Source organism: Bos taurus, chromosome 24, assembly GCF_002263795.3.
Source record: "Bos taurus isolate L1 Dominette 01449 registration number 42190680 breed Hereford chromosome 24, ARS-UCD2.0, whole genome shotgun sequence".
NCBI lineage: Eukaryota > Metazoa > Chordata > Mammalia > Artiodactyla > Bovidae > Bos > Bos taurus.
Window position 1 is genome coordinate 21475216 of NC_037351.1, and position 23834 is coordinate 21499049.

General features: G+C 45.2%; 1 protein-coding gene across 9 annotated transcripts in view; it reads right to left on the minus strand.

Moving 5' to 3' along the window:
• Window positions 1–22781, minus strand: part of GALNT1 (polypeptide N-acetylgalactosaminyltransferase 1) — a 123287-nt gene extending 100506 nt beyond the window's left edge. For all 9 annotated transcript variants that reach the window (XM_059880752.1, XM_059880753.1, XM_059880759.1 and 6 more), the window contains exon 1: window positions 22648–22781. The gene's annotated coding sequence lies outside the window, so the exon portion shown is untranslated. The remainder of the gene's footprint in view (window positions 1–22647) is intronic.
• Window positions 22782–23834: the final 1053 nt, after the last annotated feature.

Genomic DNA, 23834 nt, shown 5'->3' on the forward strand with positions numbered 1-23834 from the left:
ATATGTATGTTAAACTATGCATATATATTGCTCTTTATTGTGGTAGATTCAGGGATTTGCTTTTAGAAACCTTTTATCTGCACACTAATAGGAAAGCACTGGGAAATTCTTGCAGGAAAGAGTATCTGAATTTGCACAGATGGTGCCCCTACCATGGCTAGCGCTTAGTTAGGGCGAGGTTGGCGGCCTTCATTTCCTGCGTCTTGGCGGAAGAAAAGAGGGGGACGATGCAGTCAGCAGTTCCTCTCCGCCATCCTAGTCAGTATACTGCCTATCTTCAACAAGGACCTTCATTACTGCACTTATCACACAACACTGCTGCTATTCATTTACATCTCTCTGCCACACTGTGAGCTCCCTGAGGGCAGGAGTCACATATTACTTCATTTTTGTGTTTTCTCAATACCCAGGACTGTACTTGAAGTGGGATGATGATTAAAGAACATTTTAGTAAACAGACACATGGATCTTTGTTTAGTTTAGCTGAAACAATTAGTGGAATAGGCACAAATAGGCATGAAACGAAAAGACATTATGAGACGTGACTTACATGCCTTTCATCCCAAGGCATGATAACAACCTTAAGCAACAGAGTTTACTTTCAAGATACACCAAGCAAACAGTGAGGGGTCCATTGTTTGAGTCGCCTTCTGCAGTTACAGAACCCCCAATTTTTGCAAGGCACATGAGACAGCTAGAGTATGGGTACATTTCCCAGTCTCCCTGCAGTGAAGTTCTAGCTGATATGAGAAGTCTTGTGTACCTTTCCTGAGGTGTCCAAAAAGGACTGGAGCTGAGGGCAGGAGAAGGGGGTGACAAAGGATGAGATGGTTAGACGGCATCACCGATTCAATGGACATGAGTCTGAGCAAACTCTGGGAGATGAAGAAGGACAGGGAAGCCTGGCGTGCTGCAGTCCATGGGGTCGGACACAACTTAGCAACTGACAACGACAACGTGCATCCTCTTCTGTTCTTCCTCCATCCTGCTTTGTGGAATGTGAATGTGACAGCTCAGGCCACGAGGATGAAGACTCGACCCCGGGAAGGCAGAGAAGAGAGCTGGAGCCACCAAGGTCCCAGAGTCCCATGGAGCTGCCACGTCCACCAAGAGCCGTCTATGCCCCGACCTGGACACGAGAGAGAACAGCTTTTCTTGCCCCAGCTACTCTTGTTCTGGGTCTTTGGAACAAATACTCCTAATTCTATTCTACAGAACATGCAAGGAACCCAGGACTCCCAAGCCAAGCAGGACAGAAGTGACCAGAGAGCTGGGCACACAGATAGAAGCAGAAATGCAAAGCCCCTCGGCAGCTAGAATTGATCTAGTCTCTTTTCTACTCTCTTATGGCTTTTTAACAGGCTCAGAGCCTCGGACTCAGTCTTGGTGGTTAAATTCTCCAGGAGAGAGAGGAGCTAGCTGCTCTCCCTTGTCAAGCCAGGTCTCACAGAAGCCTGGCTGCCTTGGTCTGGTGCACATTCCTGAAGGCTATAAAATCATGACCAACCAAGAGCACCTTGGAGCAAAGACTGGAGGGGATCACACAGTTTCCTCCAGAAGGTGATATAAATATGGCCGGTGCTATGACTGATAGGACTCATGTGGCACGGTCAGAATCTAGCAAAAGACATAAACCAAAGAGATCTGATATAAAATCCTGAACCCCACTTGAAACATTCTAGGGGTCTGAGCCAGGATTTTACCCGTCAGAATTCAAATCCAAAATGTTACTTTTTAAAAGATGAGGGGCAAAGATGGGGAAAGGTCTTCCTCTAAAGAGAAGTGAAGCAGCTACAATTATCCTGCCGATTCCCTGACCCACCACATCACCTGAGAGTCTACAGTTACCCTGCGGATTCCCTGATCCACTATATCAGCTGAGAGACATGGAAAATCTGTCTCTTCCAGAAAGAGCCAGGGATCTGATCTCAAAACCGGTATTTCCTCTCTTGAGGACTTTTCCTAAATAACTTGTCTGAAAGTAGCTTTTAAATAAACAAGAGCTAAGAAAACAATGAGGTTAATTTTAATATCATGACCTATACTTGTTCCATGAGAGGAAACAAGTTTTGAAGCGTTAGCTGTTACATATAAAGCTGAAAGGCAGAAGAGATTTGTCTATTTGTCTCAATACTGTGATAATCGTTTAGTGCTATCCACTAAATACTTCTGGTTCCCTTGGCAGGCAGCTGGTAGGTTTGCAAGTTTCCATCCCCTTAAAATATGGGTTAGCCATATGACCTGCTCTGGCCCCTGATATGTGAACAAAAATGACGCAAAGAAGCTTTAAGAGACAGTGCACAATTTGCCTGCTCTCTTCCTTCTGTGACAATGCTGGCAGCATTCAAGACAGTAACTGCTCCCTCAGCTTGGCTCCCAGAGGGGAAGAAGGCAGAGTCCCCAGCCAACCAGTATATAAGCCACTGCGATTTGGGGGCTGCACATTAGTACAGCGTTAATTCATCCTACCGTGACAGGCACAAACACAAATGCCTAAACAGTCATAATTGTTTGGACACAGCTGCTAACAGAAAGACTTGTTTTCACAGTGCTGTAACTTCTTTTGATGCTAAAAAAAACAGTATTAAACAAACAAATGCAGACAACTGAAACCTTAAAGCAAGGGAGACCTAATTTAGCTCCAAAGTTTAGCTGGGAAGAAAAATCTCTACTAGAAGAGCCAACCATAAGCACTTAAAAAGCTACGGCTTTAAGACTGTCAAAATGTGAAGTGAGAAGATGACTATATGGGAATTCATTATACTATTCTACTTGTGCATATATTTGAAATATTCCACAGAAAATGTTAAAGAGAGAGAGATGATGGGGGGATACGAACAATCTGAAGAATCTTAAAAAAAAACTCCTGTGTATGAGACAGCAAAAGAGACACTGATGTATAGAACAGTCTTATGGACTCTGTGGGATAGGGAGAGGGTGGAAAGATTTGGGAGAATGGCATTGAAACATGTAAAATATCATGTATGAAACGAGATGCCAGTCCAGGTTCGATGCACGATACTGGATGCTTGGGGCTAGTGCACTGGGACGACCCAGAGGGATGGTATGGGGAGGGAGGAGGGAGGAGGGTTCAGGATGGGGAACACATGTATACCTGTGGCGGATTCATTTTGATATTTGGCAAAACTAATACAATTATGTAAAGTTTAAAAATAAAATAAAATTTAAAAAAACTCCAACAAATTTTTTAATAAATAAAAAGTGCTACTGGTTTTAAGCCCTTGGAGAGTTGGGGTGGGTGGAAGAGTTTTTAAAACACTGTTAAAAACTTTACCGGTGCTATGTTCATACAAGCCACAGCAACATTGCCTTGGGGCTACTAGACTATGACAGAAATCTAAGATGGCTCACTGTTTAAAAAAAAAAATCCTCAATTCCTAATTAAATTTAACGAGATACTTTTCATGGGCCCCAAAATAGAGGATGTTTGAGATGAAAAGTACTTGGCAGCTTGTTCAGCGCAACCTTCTTGTCACTGCTGATAGGAAATTTTAGTTCTGTGATATCCGTCCGTGCGTGCGTGCTCAATCGCTTCAGTCGAGTCCACCTCTTTGTGACCCACCCCATGGACTGTAGCCCGCCAGGCTCCTCTGTCCATGGCATTCTCCAGGCAAGAATACTGGAGTGGGTTGTCATGCCCTCCTCCAGGGGATCTTCTCAATCCAGGGATTACACCCACATCTCCTACATTGCAGACAGATCCTTTACCACTGAGCCACCAGGGAAGCCCATGATATAGGTACTTTACGGCAAAGCACAAACTGTAACTCGGGTCCTCTGACTCTAATTCATGCAATTTCTTCCTTCCCAGGCTAGCAAATCAGCCTGCTTTAACAGTATCTCAATAGTTTTACTTTGAATATTCAGCAGAAGGAATCTTGTTATCTCTTCCCATTGCAATTCTGCATTATGACATCTGCCGAGATGCCATTAGCTTTAAGTGAACAGAAATGACATCTCAAACTGCTTAAACGTAAAGAAAATTACTGGCTCACATAACTGTTATTCCAGGGGTAGGGTGGAATTCAGGATTGGCTTAGCCTAACAACTCCTGCTCCCTTCCTCTGCAATTCTTTCAGCCCCGTTCTAGAGCTGGTTTCCTCCTGGAGTTTGATAACAAGATCAGTGTAGCAGCTCAGAGCCTCACAGTCAAATCTGACAACATCTACAGAAAGAGATGGGCCTCTTCCCTGTGCCGTGGACAAGGAAAAAAGTCCTTCCCAAAAGCTTCTGCACACTTTGCTCAGCCTAAAATGGGAACACGCCTATTTTTGAATCAGTCCCTAGCAAGGGGTATGGGACTACCATGACTGCCTTAGATTACTCAGGGCCACTGACAGCCACACAGTGGGGACAGAGAAGCTGTGCCTGGGAGAGAACTGCACATCAACACAAGCACGGCCAGTGATTCCTAATCTAGAGCCAAGAAGCCTCGGGAAGTTGAAGAACTCCCTCACGAACTTTCTGAACACATTATATAAGTTGTGTGTGAGTGACAGAGAGAGAGACCTTTTAAAAATCTACACATAAAGTTAATAAAACTCAATTGTATTTAAAAGCATTAACTAATTCATAATTTTTTGAACAGCACAGAGGCGATGCAGCACACACTACCTGGGTTTGTACCTGGCTCTCGCACCTTTTATCGGGGAAGTTCACACAAGTGGTTACCCACATTACAAGACTCTTGTGATGATTAAGGAAGCAGCATGTGGAGGGCTGATTTCAGACAGTATAAACTGTATTGAGCAAAGCACTAAATAAATTCTAGCTATTATTTCTCTCCTACAAATAAGGTACTACAGTGGGAAGAACTGCAAAAACATTTCTGAGGTAACATTGGTTTGTAACATAAATTTCACATGTACAACAGTGTATCTCTACCTCTGTATACCCTGCAGGGTGCTCAGCACCAAAAATTCAGCTTCCATCTGTCACCATACAGTTGATCTCCTTTATCCATTTTGCCCTTGGGTAACCACTACTCTGTTCTCTGCGTGTGTGTCTGTTTTGTCCGATTTGTTCATTTATTTTTGTTTTCTGTTTGTTTTTTAGATTCCACATGAGTGAAATCATGTATTTAGAATGATTAGTGAATCATGTATTTAAATCATACGGTATTTAGTCTGACTTATTGCACTTAGCATAATTTCCTCGAGGTCCATCCATGTTATTGCAAATGGCAAGATGTCATCTTCTTCGTGGCTGAGTAGTAGTCCACTGTGTCTATATACCACATACTCTTTATCTGCCAAGCTCCTGATGGGCACTCAAGTTGTTTTCATGTCTTGGCCATTGTACGTAAGGCTGCAATGAATGTAGGCACGCATATACCTTTCTGAATTCATGCTTTTGATTCTTTGGGTAAATACCCAGAAGTGGAAGGGGGGATCATATGGTAGTTCTAGCCCTAATTTTTTGAGGAACCCCCAAACTGTTTTCCATAGTGGCTGCACCAATTGACATTCTCACCAACTGTGTATGAGGGCTCCCTTTAAGAATAATGAAAACTTTTGATATTGAAAAGCAGACGTTTCTTTTTAGCTGTCTGGCAGCCATCCTCAATTCCTTCAGGAGAATTACCTTTCTCCAGCCTGCATAATCTTGCTGAGACTTTATCAGCATACGTCCATCTCAGGTTCACTGCTGCTCTCTATACAGAAACACAAAGGCGGAGACCGTCCCCCTTTTTCTTTCTCTGGTGGAAACCTTTCTCCCTAGTTCTGCACACTTTAGCATTTAGAAGGTTCATGTTCATAATGAAACTCTATTATAGCTCAACAGTATGTAAAGTTGAGTGAAAGTGTTAGTCGCTCAGTCGTGTCTGACTCCTTGTGACCCCATGGACTGTAACCCACCAGACTCCTCTGTCCATGGAATTCTCCAGGCAAGAATACTGCAACGAGTTGCCGTTCCCTTCTCCAGGGGATCTTCCCAACCGAGGGATCAAACCCGGTCCCTGCACTGCAGGTGCATTCTTTGCAGTCTGAGCCGCCAGGGAAGCCCAAAGCAGGTAAGGGCAGAGATTATCCAAAGGTAGGAGAAAAGTATAAGTTATCCAGCTAGGTTGTTTTAGGTTTAAAGTCCTCAACAAATTTTCCCGGAATTCTATTTTTACTATGCTATTCTACATCACTAGATTCCAGGCTACTTTGATCCGTCTTATTTCCACCTTCCTGCCCAATCTGAATCTTGCTACTATTTTTAGCTCCCATTTTGAGTCTGTGGAGAAAAGAAGTTTTTAAATTTCAGGGCTCAGAGAAGCCCAGGCTAAGTGACTGGGTGCTGCTTTCTGCTCCGACAGAACCTATCCTAACTTCTGCACCTAACACCCAGTGTCCCAAGTTCTCTCCCAAACCTCTCCTGTTTTCCCTGGTCTCCAAAGCACCCTGTCTCTCCAAAACACACTCTCCTTACCTTCCTTCATGTCTCTAAATACAACCCAAATTAAACTTTTAAAAAATGCCTACTGAAAATCACATCCAACTGGGAGTTTCTTTCCCCTATAGCTTAGTTATCATGTCTCTCTGTAATATTCTAATTTACAAAAAGAAAGTTAAGTCAACTCTCATCTGACCCAGAAACATCTATGACGTCCATGTGCAAGTGAAAAAAAAAAAACTGGGGTGGAAGAATTACTTTTCACTATATAACTTTTAGTACTGTCAGGATATTTTACTATGTAAACATTAACTTCTATTACAAAAAAATTCCTATTACTTAACAATGCAAAAAAAAAAAAATGACTTTAGTCTTACTCTCCCAGTAGTATTTTTATGCAGGAACATGTGGACATCAGATGGAGAGAAGAAAGCATCCCTAAATTCATAATCATTTTTGTTTAGTTTTGTTTGGAGGGTGCCAAGTCAACAGGCAGCAGCTGGCTGCCATAGGCTTATGGTCTGGTTACTAACCCAGCCAATGGGGTTCTACTGCTGAAAGTTTAAGGGAAATCTGAAGACCTTCATTGAGCCCCTGGCCTTGCGGAAAGTGATATAGGCAAGGATTTCTAGGTGCCCAGGTGATGGCCTGACTGGGTCAGTCACTGCTACTTCTCAAAAGTCTCGGAGCTGCTAAGAAATGAGAACAGAATAGGTCAGGGCTGGCAATCAAGCCTTGCTGCAGGTGTGGGTCAAGTGAATCGCAAGTGGACCCACCTGTCAGTCCCAACCCTCTTACGTGTTATTTTATTACATTTTTTGTTATATATGAGAATATTCTACATAGGACATTTGCCATATTATTAAAAATAGCGTATTGTAATTGTTAAGCTTGACCTGTGGATTAGTCAAAATCTGCTGCTTCATTTAGGCCCCACCCACAAAGTATCCTTATTTTGAGACTGATCTTCAAGACACCAGCCAACCTTCCCCGATGGGTTGAGTCAGCACTGGATTCACTACCTACTTCCAACCCCTCCATCTTCTGTTGCTTGCAACACTCAAGTTGCCTTCTAACACTGTCTTCCTCATCAGCCTCTATCCTGTGATCTGTCTTCTGTCTCAGAGCCTGACACCAACCTGCCTATTGATATCTTACACAATGTGAGTGTGTGCTCAGTTGTGTCCAACTCTTTTGCAACCCCATGGACTGTAGCCTGCCAGGCTCCACTGTCCATGAAATTCTCCAGGCAAGAATATTGGAGTGGGTTGCCATTCCCTTCTCCAGGGGATCTTCCCAACCCAGGGATCAAACCTGGGTCTCCTACATTGGAGGCAGATTCCTTACTGCCTGAGACACCAGGGAAGCCCCTATCTTACACAATCCTTCAGCCCAAACACAGACACAGATCACACCCAGCCACACTCTCCCCATCTGGCTCAAACACTCCTCACCCCACCAAACCTGCCCTTCTGCATCTGCCCCTGAGCCACTTCCTCTTCCCCCATCCCACTTCCCACATGCTCAGCTACCAACCTAGAAGTCATACAACCTTTGTAATAACACCCTCCTGACACAAAAAACCCTCACCCACTGGACCTTTCAGCTTTTCAGTTCGAAGCCCAGGCCAGCGCCACTGTTTTATTCTGCTTCGGCTTCTAGGGTATTATCATTACAGAGAAAGTCCTGACACAGGCTGACTAGGTCCACTGTAAACCTGTCTCACCAGCCCGGCCAGCCACCTGTGCACACCCTCTTGGCCATGTGTATACACACTCTTGGCCACCTGTGCACACCCTCTTGGCCATGTGTATACACACTCTTGGCCACGTGTGCATGCCTCATACCCACACGTGCACACCCCCTTGGCCACCCCAGGCAGCCCCAGTCCTCTTCCCGAGACTCACACCCCTCTGCTCCACTCAGAGCCCTCCCCGTGTTTTCCCCTGGCACACTTGACTGCATCCCTTCCCAGAGCCTCGGAAGCCTTGTTCCACACACTTTTCTGCTGTCTCTGACACTCGCCAGCCCTTTCTCCTGAGGTAACTGTCAGAGGTGAGGGCTTGGTTTCTCCCCAATAAAACAAGATTCTGGAAAAAAAAAAAATGAACTGCCAACAGTGAAAAATCAGGACTTTTCACTTAAAAAAATCAGGATTCCTGGTTCCTGTGGGAACACAGAACCCTCTGCCCTGAAGGAGGGGCACACCCAAAGAGCAAAGTCCTCAGAGCTGATGACTGGCCACCGGCCGCCCTGTCCCTCCTTCCTTGCCCCGCCACCCCGTGCGGGCACCTGCTCTCACAGGCCACCCCACTGCTTACACACAGGCTCTGCTGCCCACCCCCGGCCCCGGTCCTGGGGGCCACCCCACCCAGCTGCCCCCATCGACCCCACCCTCTCCCCTCACACTTCCTCGGGGAACTGGCTCCCCTTGCGGCCGCCACTTCTCACCACGTAATAGGATTTCTGCTGTCAGCTCTGCTGGAACTAGAGAGGCTCTCCAGGTCCTCCCGCCCAGGAGCACCGGGAACTGAGCACTGGACAGTCGCTCCTCACAAGGCCGCCCCCATGGCTCTCCTGACTTTGTTTCGTTTCTCCTCCCGACCTCCGGTGATCAGGCACCTGGAAACACCTCTGAGTGCCATACAGACCCCACAGTGAGCACTCTCTCCCCGAAACACTGCCACCGACCAGCCCAGGCCTTAGAGTTTCTCTCAGGGAAAAACTCAATCCAAACCTAACCATAGTCCTGCACCTCCAAAGGTTCGCAGGCGAATTCTCTTATTCAGCATTACTGCTCACTCCTCAGCTGCAAAGCACCGGTTCTTAAGAGACTAGTAACTGAAGGTCCCTACCTCTGCTGAGGAAGTCACAGTCTAGAGGGAACACAGATGGATAAACTGAGCGTCAATACGATACATCGAGCGACAGAGAAAAAAGCAGCACCAAGAGGAAGGCCAGGGAGGGCACGGGCCGCCTGCTGGGAGAAATGCTAGCACCATCCTCGTCCTCACACACCCACTGCCACCACTGCAGCCCAGGCCTCCTGCAAGTCTCCTCACTGGTCTCCACGCCTCTCTTCCACCCATCCTGCCTCCTGCTTAAAACCATGCTCCCCACTGCAGCGGAGTGATCTGCCTAAAATCTGAAACAGAGTTCTCTCCTGCTCAAAGCCTTCCAACAGCATTGGGATGAACGTCCATCGTCCCATCAGCCAACACCGATTTCTCTCCCTGCATCTCACCTCTCTTTCCCTTGCACCAGTGGCCCTTCAGCTACACTGATCTTCCTGTTCCTTAGGGTGAGCTCTCTTCTGCTGCCTGACTTCTGCACACACCACTCTTGTTACCTGGAATCCTCTGGCCCCCACTCTCTGTACTAAAAGCTTTTCTGACATCTGGATCTTAACTGGAACACCATTTCCCCATTATTTAGCTTTCTTTGAAAACTCTCATAATTCACTTAATTATCCTCGTTTTTCTCTACCCCATTAGATTGTATGATCAACAAGCACAGGGACCGTGTTTTTTGTTCACTGTGTATTTACAGCATCTGGCACTTAGCAGACACTCAATAAATATTTGCTCAGTGATGATGTAAAAGGCTCTTTACTTCTCTGAAGTCCCAAATGTAAGCATCCCCTTTGCTTCGTCTCTCATCCCTCTCTTCCATGCCCTGTTTTCATCATCTCCAGGCTGCTCACGCTCATCTGTACCTCCAGAACTGACCTCTCCTGCCAAGATCAAGCTCCACAATTATGATGTCCGCAGGACAGTTTCAGGAGTTCCTCTCTGGCACCTGCAGCTGAATGTGTCTCAAGACACACTCAGCAACTATCCTCAGACAAAGTCTCCTGTCTTTTTGCGTTTCTGTTAATGATGATATTCTTCTACAGCTCCAGTGACTAACTTCTCTCTTTCCTTCACTCACTGACAAGAAAAACTGATTCCACCTCTGAAAATGCACCAATATGTTCCTATACATACAGTCAACTAGACCGGTGCACCTCAGGTACTACCTCTAGTCTTAAAATAAAAATCACCCAATTACACACATATCAAAGTTGAATTCGGATGTCAATCAACAGTCCCATCAAAATCAATGGCTCTCTACTGTCCCCCAAATAATGTGATCTTCTTCTGCTTGGCATTCGAAGCCTCTCAATCTTGCCTGAACTATCCTAACCAGGCAGTCTACTTAGAGTTTAGTGGTTAAGACCATCAACTCTGGAGCCAGACTGTCATGTAAAGGCACAGAAACAGGGATGAGTGCAGATACCAGCTTCACCAACTTCCCTGGGCTGTGGTCCCTTCATCCTTCATCTGAAGGACGGGATAACGGGAAGAGTATTAACCTCCAGGGACTGTTAATAGATGAATTACAATGAAAACTAAGAAACAGACAAAACAACAGATTAAATGACTAGAGCACTTAGCATAGTGCCCGGCACTGATCAGTCTACCAGCATCGCGTCCCGTGTGCGCTGTGTGCGCCTTGTAGCAGCGTCTCCCGCTGTCAACAGCCTACGTCCCAGTCTATCTCAACCAACCTGCTGTTCCCCTGATACTCCCCAAGCTTCCCCTCGTGAGGTGGGAGCCCGCAACAGCAGCTCATCAACACTGGCTGGTAAGCCGCCAGCACTGCACCCCTTCCTCCAACTCAGAGCATTTCCAGTCAAAAGCTCCTACCACCAAGCCCCCTTCTCTCGCGGGCGTCCTTACAGCTCAAGTGCTGAAATGCGCCAGAGGCTGCTTGTCATAGGGCTCCAGCTCTGCGCAAAGATGCCTTGTCTACCATTAACCGTCTTCTTCGTCCCTCTCTTTTCTCACCCCTCTCCCAAGTTTCCCATCAGAGATCATCTTGCAACCCTTCTCCATGCAGAGTGGCAAAGCTGTTTTTGTTCTCTTATGGCCCTGATTCTGGGTAAAAGTTGAAGTTCTCATGCCTGCTCTCCCTGCAACAGGCCTATTTCATTAGGATGTGTTCTCTTTGCATGGAAATGCTTAAAATAATTAAAACTAATTCTGCAGCCTGACTACGAGCAGAATATGGACTTCTCTCTGAAGTGGTCAGACCTCACTTAACCCTCTACAACTCCTGCCATGCACAGGGACTTGTAAATACTAATAAAATGTTTATTGATAACTCACTAATCCCAAGAGATGGAAAAATGAGATTACTAGAAAATTTTACTCGCTATTTAACCTTAAGATAAACAATAAATTATAAACTGCAGCGTACAATTTCCAAAGCCCAATCCAATAACTTAGCATGTGGCATTACCAACAAATGCAAATTCTACTTCTTTTTATAACTAAACTGATACTTAAAAAAAACTTTTTTTTTTTTTTTTAACAAAAAGGAAGTCGTAACTACTGAGGACATAAAATCTAGCAAAAACAATGACATCTAAACCTAAGGAACTGTTTTCAATTCACTTCAAGGCTCCCCAGAAGGCTTTATCTAGTGTCCCTTGGTGTTTGTCCCACAGCTAAGGTTGTCAACCAGAAGACTACACACCAGAAACCTATGCTTAGACATCTTTACAGAACCCATGATTTACAGAACCATCATACATTCTCCATGTAACATGAGAAGTTACAATGACTGTAAAAGATTCTTATAAACATGCATAGGAATTTATTCTATAACTTATGACATTGTATAAGAACCCTAAAAATTAAAGGAGAAATAAGACATATAAAATCAGAGATGCACTCTGAACTCTCATTGCTAATGTTACATCTGCCCGAAAACATTCCTTCTCCTTAAGGACTAAAAGGGTTTCACATTGAAGATGTCCCTACAAAAAGACAAGGAAAATGGCAGAGGAGAGCCTGAACTGAGTGACTGATCACTGACTTCTAATTTCAAAAAGAATCAAGTAGTTATACCCTAGGCGATGCTAGTCAGTGTGGTCCTTAGACACTCCACAAGGAGTGAGTACAGAGACTGTGAGTAAAGACTCAGAAACTCTGACAGCTACGTTACAGAACTGTACATCCACTGAATCTAAAACTACAAAACTGGCAGTTATATATTGTACATTTTTTATTTCATTTTTCTTGTAATTCATTTTTTACGTATGTTAGAAAAGAATTGGCCCAGGACAAAAACTGGTTGTCAGGGACATTTGCTTCCCAGAAGAAACAAATGTAATAAAACTCATAAATGAGGAGAGAAGGCAAAACCTCAGTCCCTGAAGAACAACCCAATGGTGACTACCCTGGGTCTCACCTTTGCTCCTGGACTTGGAGCTGAAGGAGCTGGCCAACTGGAAATGCTAACAGGCACAGACCCAAAAAAAAAAAAAAGCCCAACAAAAGCCTGCTCTCTCCAGCCAAAGGACCAGCAAAGGGACATCCTAGCAAGACAGAAAACTCTACAGGGGGTTGGTGGGTGGGGGGAAACACTCTACCCCAGACAAACACCATAGAAAAAACTGTGGCCCACCCAGGCCAACAAAGGGAAGGTACAACAAGCTCAGACTTCCATATACCCACCAAGCTGTAACAAGGCACCCCGACCCCCTCCACAATGGAGTGCTGCTGAGAAGGCCGAGTGGAGCACCCAGGCTGGTAACAAGGCACCCTTCCACACCATGTCCCCTGAGAATCCTGGACCTCTAACCCCACCTGGCCATAACAGAACACTCTCTCTACTTCTTAGGTCAAGGGACGTCAAGGGGGGAGCCTGTACTTCTACTATACCTAGCAGTAGCAAGGCTGCACCACATGGCATCCCCTAGCCCTGATGGAGAGAGAGGCATCCAGAAAAGCCAGCCAAAATGAAGGCTTAAATAAGATCTAGAATTTCATAGCATATTGTGAAAATTTCCAGGTTTTAATTAAAAAAAAAAAAAATCACTCGCAATACCAAAAGCCAGGAGGACTCAAACTAAATGAAAAAGACATCAGCAGACACCAACACTAAAATGACAGAGATAGCAGGATTATCTCAGAATGATTATAATGCAGCTATGACAGAAATGCTTCAACGAGAAATTTCAAGCATGCTTGAAATTTAAAATAAATAAATAACCTCAACAAAGAAAGAGGAGATACAAGAACAAAATGGAAATTTCAGAGCTGAGAAATACTGCAATAAAAAGTTGATGAACTCAATAGCAGAATGGAAGGGACAAAACTGGAAGACACAGCAATAGATATTACTCAATCTGAACAGCGGAAAGAAACTAGAAAAGAACTGCCAGCCTTAGGAACCTGTGGGACCATAAGAAAAGATCTAACATCTAAGTAATTAAGAGTTGAGAAGACAGAGAAGAGAGTGGACTGAAAAAGTACTCAAATAATGGTGGGACTTTCCTCGTGGTCCAGTGGCTAAAACTCTGAGCTCCCAATGCAGGGGGCCTGGTTTCAATCCCTGGTCAGGGAACTAGATCCCACATGCCACAACTAAAAAAAAAAAAAAAAAAATCCTGCATGCTGCAATCAAGATGTAAGACCCCAAGAGCTGCAACTAAGACCTGGTACAGCCAAATAAATTAATTAATAATTTTTTTAAAAAGAAAAGAAATAATAGCAAAAACTTACCGAATTTGGCAAAAGACATAAACTTACAGGTTCAGGGAGTTGAGTGAATGCAAACAGGATAAACCCAAAGGAATTCAAACCAATATTTACTGCAATTAAGCTGAAAACTAGAAGTAAAGAAAAAGTCCTGAGGATGGTGAGAGATAAATGATAACTTAAATACAGAGGAAAAACCTGCAAACACCAGGTTTCTCATTAAAAACCGTGGACGCCATACAACTTCCCTGGTGGTCCGGTGGTTAAGACTCCAAGTGCAGGGGGCATGGGTTTGATCCCTGGTCAGGGAGCTAGGATCCCATGCGGCACGGCACGGCCAAACAAAACAAAAGCAAGAAAAGAGTAGAACAAACAAGGCTGTAATTTAGGAAACAAGGAAGGAAGAAACCATAGAGGCCAGAGGTAAATGGTACAACAGTTTTTAAGTGCTGAAAGAAAAGACCAACACAGAATCCTGGGCTTCCCTGGTGGCTCAGTGGTAAAGAATCCACCTGCCAACGCAGGAGTCACAGGTTCCATCCCTGATCCGGGAAGATCCCACATGCTGTGGAGCAACTAAGCCCGTGTGCCACAACTATTGAGCCTGTGCTCTAGAGCAAAGAAGCCAAACTACTGAGCCCATGTGCCACAACCACTGAAGCCTGCATGCCCTAGAGGCCATGCTGCTGCTGCTGAGTCGCTTCAGTCGTGTCCAACTCTGTGCGACCCCATAGACGGCAGCCCACCAGGCTCCCCCGTCCCCGGGATTCTCCAGGCAAGAACATTGGAGTGGGTTGCCATTGCCTTCTCCAATGTATGAAAGTGAAAAGGCAAAGTGAAGTCACTCAGTCGTGTCTGACTCTTCGCGACCCCATGGACTGCAGTCTACCAGGCTCCTCTGTCCATGGGATTTTCCAGGCAAGAGTACTGGAGTGGAGTGCCATTGCCTTCTCCACCTAGAAGCCATGCTCTGCAACCAAGAGGAGACACCACAATGAGAAGCCCGTGCACCGTAACTAGAGAATAGTCCCGACCTCTGCAACTAGAGAAAAGTCCACACAGCAACGGAGACCCAGCACAGCCAAAAATAAATAAATAAAAATTAAAAGGAAAAAAACACAACAACACACAGTCCTATACTCAAAGAAAATATCCTTCAGGAATGAAGAGCAAAATTGAGTCATTCTCAAATGAAGAAAAACTAAGAAAGTCTGTCACCAGCAGACATACCCTTAAGAAAGGCTAAAGAAGTTCTTAAAAAAGAAATAATAAGGGAAGGAATCTTGAGACATCAGGAGAAAACACAATACGCAAAAATATAGAAAAAGAGGCTTCCCTTCTGCCCTTGAGTTTACTCGTTTATGTTTGTGAAAGCAAAAACTATAACAGTGTCTAGGGTGCTTATAAATGTTTTAGAAGAAATACATACAATCGTATTAAAATGAGTGAGGATTAAGCGATGCACAGGGAAGCAAGGGTTCTGATAAAATGATGACGCCGGTAGACAGCAATTAGCTACATATATATAATGTAATACTTAGAAGAAGTATACCAGTAAAAATATTTTTAATTAAAAAAACCCATACAAAGAAATACACTCAAAAAAACAGTATGTATGTGTGTGTATGTGTTCAGTTGAGTCTGACTCTTTATGACTCCATGAACTATAGCCGACCAGGCTCCTCTGTCTATGGCATTTTCTAGGCAAGAATACTGGAGTGGGTTGCCATTTCCTTCTCCACAAAAAACAGTATCTATAAATTAAAATGGAATTCTACAAAAACAAAAAACAAAAACTCAAGTAATCCACAGGAAGCTGAGGGCAGAGGAGGAGGGGGGCAATATTCAGAGAAACAAAAAAATGGAGGGAATAAACAAAAAGTTAAACGTCAGACTTAAGTTCTAACATCAATAATTACATTCAATGTAAATGGTCTAAATGCCTCAATGAAAAAGACAAAGATTGCTAAAATCAATTAAAGAAAAACAACCCTACTATATATATGCTGTCTACAGGACACAGTTCAAACAAAACAGTTTAGGCAGGTTGAAAGTAAAAGAATGGAAAAGGATATATCATCCAAACAATAAAGGAAAAGCAATCAAAGAAGAAAAAAGAAAAGTAGTGGCTATGTTAATATCAAAGTAGAATTCAGAGCAAAGAGAATTACCAGAGACAGAGAAGGACATCATGCAGTGACAGAAAAGGTAAAGCCACCAAGGAAACACAGCCACCCTAAATGTGTATGCACCAGAGAACTGAAGAATACGTAAAGCTAAAAACGGATGTAACCTAAAAGGAGAAACAGACAGGGGACTTCCCTGGCAGTCCAACAGTTAAGACTCTACCTTCCAATGCAGAGGGTGCAGGTTCAACCCTTGGTAAGACAGCAAAGATCCCACATACCTCGGGGCCAAAAGACCGAAACATAAAAGGGAAGCAATATTGCAACAAATTCAATAAACACTTTAAAAACAGTCAACATTAAAAAATAAAAAAGAAACAGACAAATCCAAAAATACAGTTGGAGACTTCAATACCCCGCTCTCAAGAGTTGACAGAACACTTAAGCAGGAAGGTACAGAAGAACTCAACACCATCAACCAACATTATCTAATGAACATTTATAAAACACTCCAACGGCAGAAAAAACATTCTAGTCAGGTGTCCACAGAACATATACCAAGATGGAGCACACTTTGAGTCATAAAACAAGCCAAAACAAATTTAAAAGAACTGAAACATACAGAGTTTGTTCTCCAACCACAACAGGATCAAAGCAGAAGCCAAAACCAGAAAGATAACAGTAAGATCTCCAAACACTGGGAAGCTAAACCACACACTTCTAAACAATCCATGGGTCAAAGAAGTTTCAAGGGAAATAAATACATATATTAAACTGAAAGAAAATAAAAACACAACATAAAATTCATGAGACACAACTAAATCAGTGCTTAGAGGAAAATGTATAGTGCTAAAAGCCCCCATGAACATAAATCCAGAAAGTCCTTTACAAATTATTAGTAATTAAAATTCAACAACATATAAAAGAGATAAAAAACCAAGTGGGATTTATCCCAGGAATGCAAGGCTGGCTCAATTAAAAATCAATCAAAATAATCCATCATATCAATAGGCTAAAGAAGAAAAACTACATGACCATAAAAATCAATGCACAAAAAGCACTTAACGAAATTCAACACCCATTCATGATAAAAACTCTCAGAAAGACAGGAATAAAAGGGAACTTCCTCAACGTGGTGAAGAGCATCTACAAAAACCCTACAGTTAACACTAAACTTAATAGTGTGTAGCATAAATGCCCAACAGTCAGCTTTTTTGGTTATACAATATAAATGCCTAGCATTAAGCTTCTGCTTGCCCAGGCATCCGAAGACATCCATCTTGAATAAACACACTGCTGGATATACAAGATAGAGTCAGGCCACCTCACCCATAAAATTCGGTTTTTTGGTTTTTTCCGAGAGCTCTGTAGATTAGATAACTGACCATTTGATGGTTTGCTTTTCCCTTCCTGCGTCCTAATTCTTGCTCTTACATTTTACATTCACCAACAGAGAAGCCACAAAATCCCAGGAACCTCACCATCAGCCACAATGAAAGCAGAAGCCCAATCAGCACTCTCTACCCACAATCCCACTGTGAGGCCTCAGGCGTGCCATGCACCCTCCTCCAGGTCCTGTAAGTAATAAACCTCTTCTGTTCCAAGTTCCCTGATGGTTCTCACTGAGGTGTATCTTACAATCATGGTAAGAACCACCAGGGCCAGTCCAGACACAACACTGGCTCCAAAAGGGGGAAAGTCTGGGTGGGGGCTCACCAGAGGCCCAGGTGAATGCCCTCGGTCATTTCTAGCCAATGGCGTCACTACGGACTGCCTGAGACTGACCCAAAACATAGTGAAAGACTGAATGCTTTCTCCCTAAGATCAGGGACAAGGCAAAAAGGTCTTCTCTTACTATTCTTCTTAAACACAGTACTGGAAGTTTTAGCCAGTATCAATAAGAAGAGGAAATAAATAGCATATAGATGGAAAAGGAAAAAATAAAACTGTCCCTATGTAGACATGACAAGGTTGTCTATTTAGAAAATCTCAAGGAATCTACCAAAAAACTCCTGAACTAATAAACGGGTTCAGCAAGACTGTAGCATACAAGATCAACATAAGAAAGTTATAATAATATTTCTCTATACTAGCAATGAACACATGGATCCCGAAAAATTTTAAACAGCAGTTGCTCAAAATACAAACACTTATACATAAGTCTAACAAAAACCCAACAAAATTTAACAAAACATAGACTTGTATGATAAAACTACACAATGCTGATTAAAGATATCAAGGACCTAAATAAATGGAGAGACATACCATGTTCATAGATTAGAAGAGACAACATAGTAAGACATCAATTTTCCCCCAAATGATATACAGGTCTAACGAAACTCCTATCAAAATTCCAATAAGACTTTTTTGTAAATATAAACAAGATTATTCTACAACTTATATGGATAGGCAAAGGAATGAAAAGCTAATACAATTTTGAAAAAGAAGACTGAAGTGGGAGGAATCATTCCACACCCACTTAAGACTTCTTATATCCCACAGTAACCAAGACTATAACATTGGAGGAGGGATAGACACATAGATCAATAGAACAGAATCAAGAACCTAGAAACAGACTCATACACATATACTCAACTGATTTTTTTTTACAGATACAAAAACAATTCCATGGAAGAAAATGTTGCCTTTTCAACCAACAGTGTCACAACAGCCAAAACTGGAAGCAACCAGATGCCCTTCAACAGGAAAATGGTTATAGGAACCATAAAAGTACATCCATATTATGAAATACTACTCAGCAATAAAAAGGAAGCAACTATTGATATACACAGCACTTCTCTTAGTCTCCAGAGAATTATGCTGGGGGGGAGGGCGGAGACGTGAATTCCAAAAGGTACTTATTATATGATTCCATGTATAAAACATTTTTGAAATGACAAAATTATAGAATGGAGAACAGATGAGTGATTGCCAGGCCTTAAGGAGTGGATAGAACAGGAGGGAAGAGGGTATGGTTATAAAAGAACAACATGCAGAAAGCATGCGGTGTTGGAAATGTTCTCTATCTTGACTGCATTGATGACACCGTCATAGTGTCTGATACTGCACTACAGTTTTACATGATACCACTGGAAGCAACTGGGTAAAGGGTACATGGGATCTTTCTAGATTATTCCTTGTAAATGCATGTGGATCTGCAATTATGCTCCACAAAAACAGTTTAATTTAAAAAGCCCAAAACTGGACCTTCACTCACTGCTCTAAGATTCATTACCCAAATGTCAACACTTCAGAATAGGTCCACCTTTGTAACAACCCCTTATCAACCTTGGCTTTGTGGTCGACTGAGGATGCATAGTTATAAATGTAAAACATTATGCCTACCCTCAAGCATCATACACTCAAGTAGCGAGACGAACATAGGCATAAATCAACAGTGAAAGACTTCATAAAGGAGATGGGATTTCAGCAAAGCCTTGAACAAGAGACAGCACTTCCACAAGTGGAAGTGGACAGGGGGACATTCTGGGTAAAAGAAATCACATATAAAGACGCCAAGCTAAAAATAAGCACCTATGAAGAAAGGGACATGTGTGTGTTGTGAAATAACACAAAAGATGGACTAAGCAGTGTGGGGTAACAGTAGAAGGCCCCCAAAAGCCAGAGCAAGGAATGCAAATGTCACATACCAAAAGAAGACTTCTTCACCAACCCAGCCAACCAAAGGCAGCAGCCCCCCTGCCCCAGTCTCTCCAACACCCTTCACCTTTTCTTTTTAGCACCCTGCACAAGTTGTAATTATCATGTATTTCCCTGCACGTTCATCTAATGCTGTCTCACCCCAGTCATGGTGAGTACCTAGCGGCACTGGATCTGATACGCAGGAACTGCCCAGCACACATTAACCAAGTCAATGAACCAACAGTCGGTACTCGCTCCTTGTCCTCTTCTGCGCAGCTGCCTGTCTTCTTTCCTCCACTGTCTGTCACTCTGTGCAGCTTGGTCCCTCTCTGACAGCCTACCTCTTTTAGTTCATCCTTCCTTTTTCCTTGCTCCACCTCAGCCCAGTTCTCAACCCACCATAAAAATAAAAACAGTATATTTTAAAACAGGGGTTCACATTTGGAATGTTGTTAACACTCTTTTCAATCTCAACCAAATAAGAACCTATCCCAAAAATCTGCTACTGAAAACCGAGTACTACAGTTACAAGTTGTTACAGAAGCATAACAGATTCATATATTACATAAACAAACAAGTAAGAGCTATTCCTGTCATGGCCTTACTCTCCTGAATATGAGATGCTTTGCCCAGAACTGATGATCCTATCTGGTCCATGGAAAGCTGTCCACTGAAGACAGCCAGGACAGTACTCCTCAAAGCTACCAAGGTTACACAGAACAAAAGCTGAGAAACTGCCACCGACCAAAGACTGAGGAGCCATGACTTTAAATGCAATGTGGTGCCGTGGACTGGAGCCTGGAATGGAAAGAGGGCACTAATGGAAAAATTGGCGAAATCCAAATACAGTCTGGAATTTAGTTTAAAAACAAAAGATACAAATATATATATACACACACACACACACGAGCACATATATATATGGTATTAACAAACAATGAAGACCCAGATTTATAAATATTATTTTATATTATTAAAAAGAGAAAGAGATGGGGCACACAAGGGAACCAGGAAATGAAACTTAGGTCAGGGTAGCTAGGGGCTTAGAGCTGAAAAGCTACATGTAGATCTACCTTCATTTTGCTTCTGGTGCTATGCTCTTACCTGATGCCCTGAAAATTACTTGGCCTGAAACTGCTTGGAATTAACTAGTTTTGACTTCAGAATAGGCTCATTAATATACACAACAAGCATTTATTGAGTGTCTACTGTTTACCAGGCACTGTAAAGTTTTTGGGAATACACGGCTGGAAAAGACACAGAAACGGAAGACACCCTCTCTGCTCCCATACAAGCTGACTCTCTACTGCAGAAGCCAGGCATTTAACAAGTATCTGCGTAAATGATGAGTATTTCCAGGCCTTTCAAAGTTGGCTTCAGAGTCCTACCGAACAATCCATCAGGACATTTGCTAAACCCAGTTATCACTGGTGTTCTGAATAAGGCCTTCAATGTGAAATCAAATCACTTGAGATCTGATATCTGTATCACCTGTGACCTGCTAAATCACTTTAACAAACTCATTCAGCTGACGTGGTTTGTGACCTGAGATTCGGCATTTCTTCCAAACTCTCAGAGGACAGAGATGCTGCTGGATCACAAACCACATCGAATTAGCAAAGCAGTGAAGGTACCACAGAAAGCATCCCTCAAACTATCATGTAAAATGCAAGCTCCGTAAAGCCAAGGACATTTTGCCTCTTATTCACCACAGTATACCCAGGACTTAAAACTGTGCCTTATACATGGATAGCACTCAATAAATATTTACTGAATGAACAAATGGATATATGGTCTTAGACAAGTTCAACAGTAGCCACTGGTTACATGTGGCTGCCGAACACTTGTCACGTGGCTAGTGACTTTTCAAAACTTCAATTTTAATTAATTTAAATAGCCACATGTGGTTAGTGGCTACCATAATGGCCAATCTAGGTCTAGACACAGATGTGATGTCAAGAGCCCTGGATTAATAAGACCTAGGTGTGAATTCCAGCTCTCCTGCTTTAGCTTGTGACCTGGAAAGTTACAATGTCTCAGGGCCTTAACTTCCTTCATTTGTGAAAGGAGGACAAAATACCCCCCACCCCAACCCCACCTCCAGCCTCTCAGGGTTCTTGACAAGAATTGTTACAGGTCATTGTATTAACCATAAAGTATCGTCTCTGCCCTCCAGAAACACTTCACAATCACAAAGATTACTTTGACCATTGCCCACACTTGCCAAAAAATGTCAAGTCCGCTTGGTTAGCTGAGTGGCTCTGTGAATGAGGCCAAGGTCATAAGTTCGAAGGAGGGGGGACCTTCACGTGGCAAGGTTGACCAGGTAAGAGAGGCAATGACACTGCAAATCATCACAATTCCTGGCAAATCTTTAAATGGGCATTGTATTGATTATGGATGAGTAAATGACATTTCATTCATTCATTCTTCCAGGAAGCGCTGCCACATTATCTAAAGCCCGCTACTTCCCATCCACAGACATTTGCTAATTGGGCCGGGTCCTCTTCGCGGGCAGAGGGCCGGGAAGCCCCCACCTCCGGCCGCCCGCGTGTCCTCCCCTCCTCCGTCGCGCGGGCCCGGCGAGGGTCAGCCTGGCACAGCGGCTCCAAGTACCACACCGCCGGACCGAACCAGGAGCCATATTTAGCTGTATTTTTTGGTCAATAAAACAAACTTCCGTCTTCTAAAGAAAAACGGTCCCAACTCAATGTCAAACTAGGACGGAAACTCGAGGCTCGCCGCAGCTGCCAACCAGAGACGCCGCGTGTCCAGCAGCCCCCGAGTCCCCGACCCGGACCCCGCGCCTCGCGCGCCCGCGCCCCGGCCACGGCCGCGCCGGCCACAAAGGGACGGGAGACGCGGACGCGGCCGGGCCTCTCCGCCTCCTCCCGCCCCGAGCCAGCGGCCGCGGCTCCGGGACGGCCCGGGCGCGAGCGGACACTCACCTCGCTCCGCGCGCGGCGGCGGCGGCAGCGGGCGCTCCTCGAGGCCGGCCCCGGCGGTCGCGGCGCGGTCCCGCGGGCCGCAGCGCGGGCGCTACTCTCGGGCCGCCGTCCGCCGCGCCGCCTTCTCGGCCACTGCCGGCGGCTCCCCCGGCGAGCGGGCGGGCCCGGCGCGGGCCCCGCCTCCGCCGCGCCCGCCCCCGCCTCCGCGCCGGGCCTCGCGGGCTCGGCGCGCTACTCCGGGCGGCCCCGCATGCCGCCGCCGCTGCCGCTAGCTCGGGGCCGCCTCAGCGCGGCGGGCCGGGGCCGCAGGGCCACCCGCGCAGGCCGCTTGGGCGCGGTCCTCCCCGCGCGCGCGGCGTGCTCGCGGCGGCGGCGGCCCGTGCGGCTGCGCGGGGGAGGCGGGGGCGCCGCGCGCTCACCCGGATGCGCCGCCCCCGTCCCTGCGGCGAGCCCACCTCGGGGCCGCGGCGCTTCCCTCGGGGCCCTGGAGGTTCCGGCTCCTCCGCGCCTCTGCCCCCTGCCGGTCCGACCCGCCGGGAGGCGCGGAACCCGAGCCCCGGAGCGAGGGGTCCCCGGGCGAGAGGCTGGGGCTGAGACGGGCTCGGCCGTGCCGTCCGGGCTGGTGGTCTCCACCTGAACCTGGGCACGGACAAAGGGGCCGCTACCGCCGCCCCAAGTGAAGCACAACTCGGGCCGTTTCACGTCGAGCAGATCGCGGGGTGGGAGGAAAGGACGGTGCCCTCACCGCGCCGACGAGATCCTCTTATCGAGCCCCTGGCTGCTTCTCACCCGCGAGCTGCAGCAGAGGACTCGGAGCTGGAGGACCGTCAGCGGCCCCTCGGCCCGGCCGTGCTGAGCTCTGCGGCCGGCTCCGGGGATGCAGGAGGTTCTGGACCCAGGGTGGGCGGCGAGAGGGGAGGCCCCCGACCAGCACAGCCGGAAGAGGCAGCCAGGCCTTGGGGGTACTGAACAGCCGCGGCCCCCCGCAACGCGGGTAACTGGGGCAGTGTCTCCCGCGTGGTGCTGAGAGGGGCCCTTCCACTTCTGACCTCTTGGGCACCAATCTTCCTTGGCACTAATTCCAGTACCTGGCTGTCCCTTAATCTAAGAAAAGATGCAAGGCTGGTCTTCTGCCACTCATAGACATAATAAATTTTCTACTTGAATCATTCAGAGGTTTTTGTAAA